At 30.8% G+C, this 3,717-nt stretch overlaps 1 long non-coding RNA gene across 1 annotated transcript; it reads right to left on the reverse strand.

Moving 5' to 3' along the window:
* Positions 1 to 525: 525 nt before the first annotated feature.
* LOC127719070 (uncharacterized) lies at positions 526 to 2,364 on the reverse strand. Its single transcript, XR_007990148.1, has 3 exons — positions 2,281 to 2,364; positions 1,235 to 1,436; positions 526 to 746 (listed from the first exon to the last, which is right to left on the reverse strand). It is a non-coding gene; the product is annotated as an uncharacterized LOC127719070 (long non-coding RNA).
* Between the last annotated feature and the right edge of the window lie 1,353 nt (positions 2,365 to 3,717).

The following is a 3,717-nucleotide window of genomic DNA, read 5'->3' on the forward strand; positions in this document are numbered from 1 at the left end:
TTTGTACAAGTTTACATGATCCTACAATTTATAGTTGATGAGATATGAATTTGTGCATTTCAACTTGGGGCAAACTAAAATCTACTAAATCTATTGTCCAAAAAGAAAGGTTTATGCCAGCAAAACACCATTATCAGATTAAAAAGTATCAAATGAAACCTCAAGTTTTTTTTCTCAAAGGTAATTGCATGTAATTATCCTAAAATGTATGTATTTACCATTGACAGCCATTTATATCCTTCATTTTCTGTAAAACTGCTGCTAATAACCTGCTGTTCTTTAAAGGATGATGATCCACCATAAGACCTACAATTGATAAGAAATATAATAAGAATCGTATAGAGAGTAAATTTATATAAATATAGGATTCATAATGAGTGAGACTTTTATATTACTTGTTATCAACTTCGGTTGTTCAATAACAAAATAATAAAAATAATGATAAACGAGCCATTTTTTTTAAAATAAATTAACTATAAATTCACTCACAAACTGAAAAAAAATCATATTCCATATAATTACATGAGCATTGCAAAGTATGGCATCCTCTCACCATAGAAGACTGTTGCTTCTAAAGATTTCACAAGGGTGTTTATAATCTACAAGGTCCACTTTGACCTTGACATTTGGGCATTTCTTTTCTATTAATAAAGTTAAAGTCTTAATTCTTTAAATTTTCCTGTATTACTTTCATAGTTCCAAGCAGTACCAAACATTTGCTATTCTGCAACAAAACTGGCTTCAACCTAATGAAAAAAAAAAGTAGTACAACATATATTAATGAAAGTACATGCAGTGTTCAAATACTATAGCTAAAACATATTACATTTAAAATTAACTGGAAACTCAGGCTGTCAACGATGAAATTTGTAATAATAATGTATAAAGGCTTTCAAAACCAAATTGGGTTCATTAAAGTTGTTGAAATTATCCATAAATATAGATTTCATTTGATAAATACCAATGTAACTAATTCTAGTTCAATATTTTTGTTGAAACAAATTCTGTCATTATCTATACATCAAAGTCGTCAAGTATATATAACACTGATTTACCAAAAAATAATTTGAAAATATTGACCCTAAACTTGAAATTATTACCAAGATCTGTTAATTCATTTTTATGACTGCTAGGGCAAATATGAATATATTTATGGTCCTCATTATACTTTATATCTATTTTGGTAAATTATCAAAAAAATACTTTGAAATTATTTAACTAAAGATTTAATTACCTTCCAATTACTCATTATATTAACCATGTTTAAAGCTGTTTCTTCTCCTGATTTAAATTACAGGATTCTTTTGCAACTGCAAATATTTTCTTTCCGGTTTCATTCTCCTTTTTCTTCATGGTGGATGAATTCACAGAAAGTATATTCAATACATTAAGAAAATTGTTAAAATGTGTGGCACTAATTCCTGCATGTATCATTCCTGAAAAATATGATATGAAATGTCAGTCTGCGCATTGGTTAATTAGATAAACTATTTATACTTTTGAGTTCATAATTTTATTTGGAATATACAATTGTTTTTTTTTTAATTTATATTTATACAATATGATTGTAAATTCATATTTGCCTTTATTCTTATAGATCACAGACTCATATAAATTTCTAATAATGTGGAGTGAGGGTGGGTGTGGCTTGCATGCCCCTTCCTCATTTTCCTTTTTCCCTTCATGCATTATCCTGCATTCTACACATCATTCTATCTGTGTTTTTAAATGACTAAATCTCTAAGGTATCAGACCACTTGGTCTATGATCACATGCAAAAGATGATTAATATGAAAATTCTGATTATAAGATAAAGACAACTAATATTTCAAGTTTGTAAAACATAATTTCTGTGAATGAATCATTGTGACTGTATTTGTTTTCTTTTTCAATTCTAATTTCATTTATGATAAATTGCTACCAAATAATTATTTACAAAATAATCCTCCCCTTTTGAATGCAAAACTAAAAAGCCCCTTATGCTGTTGTCTTTCTGTTCATTGCAAAAAATGATAAATAGAATAACTTCCAGGGGCAAAATTCAAGAAAAATTACTAAGTCCAGCTTCCTAAAAAATTTGGGCAGCACTTCCCCTCAAAATAATGCTTTTTATCCTCAAACCACACAATTTCACAATCCCCAGACCATAATAGAGGGGAATTCATGAAAGAAAAACAGGGGTATGGGGCAGGTTCATTTATACAAGACATGAAACCATACACCTTCTCCACCAAGTAAAATGTGTAAAGAGAATCTAGAGAGAAAATTTAAATCTCTTACCAAGTGCAGCTTTTGAATTGATAACAAATTCACCAGTCCCATTTCTTTTCCTCGTATCTACGCTGTTACATATGCATGATATGCAGGTTACATGCACTGCAGCTGCTACAAAGTACCATGGTATGGACCGGGGACAGTCACACATCTTAACGAACAGATTTTGCGCTAGGTGGTGAGCCAGAGCTAGCCGTCGACCTTCTTTCAAGGTTTCGTCAAACGAAAGATCACCTGTGATCGGACGCCGAAATTCTCCAACTCATAAAAACTTGTATCATATGATCTTATAAGTTGAGAATCATTTAAGACTGTGTGAACTTTCAAGCTGAAGCTATTCATATTCTTCGTTTTAAACAAACGCATGAGTTTAATCTTTTTGATAAACCTTCCTCTCTTCCGTGCGATCAGCTGTAAGTTGTTTACACACGTTATCAACAGGCGACAACGGAACTGTACCCGTGACCCAGATATATAGGCGCTATATCCTAAGATTAAAACAGGGAACCAGTTTTACATCAGTAAAACGTTGTTATCGGAAGTTACCTTAACGTATTGTAGTACACACGTGTTTACTAGAAAACGCGGAAATTTAAGTAAACAACTGAAAGAGGTACACGCGGCATTGAAGTGCGTTTATTTTATGTTATGCTTGGTCCTCATCCAACTGTGAGATGTATCAAATGATTTTATTGAAATTTACGGTTACGTTTTAAAAAGAAAAGGTAAGATAAGAGAGAAATACAAAATAAATAAAGAGAGAAATAGCTGCTCATACTCACATTCATTAAATCAAAGATCTTTAGATAAGTGATGTAGAAACTATATGGATCCAAATTGAGTTTTAGACCATGTAATCTTTACTATAGTCATGGATTAGTGATTCCGATACAGAAAAAACGAAAGAAACATATAACGCTATTTCAAATAACCGGAAGAGGGCGAAAAGACGAACTAATAAAAAAAAAACAATACATGAAAAATACAGACTGATTTACGATATTGTGGACCATATGTCAATAATTGCACTGCTTCAAAGAGTAAATCAAATTGCATCATGATAATCGCTATCGCCATTGTCATATTTGGTGCAATTTTGAGATGCAACTAAAATAACAACAAATAATTGAAATAATTATGATTATTTATATGTATGCTTTCCTCCTTCAACCCAAACAGACCACCAGAGGTTTAACTTTAACTTGTAGGATTCAGCAAGTAGCTCATGTATTTTATATTCTATTGGGCAATGCATAAATGAAAAAAGAAACAAGAAGGTGAATTGCAAAATTTGTACTTATTCAGAGTAAAAATTGTTCTCATATAAAAATAAACAATATATACATTGTACATATACATTAGTACAACAAGATAATAATGAATGAAAAACATGAAGCGATAATACAATAATACAGAATACAATAGCTTGGCCTAGGAAGGGGT

Source organism: Mytilus californianus, unplaced genomic scaffold (assembly GCF_021869535.1).
Source record: "Mytilus californianus isolate M0D057914Y unplaced genomic scaffold, xbMytCali1.0.p SCAF_10, whole genome shotgun sequence".
NCBI classification, from domain to species: domain Eukaryota; kingdom Metazoa; phylum Mollusca; class Bivalvia; order Mytilida; family Mytilidae; genus Mytilus; species Mytilus californianus.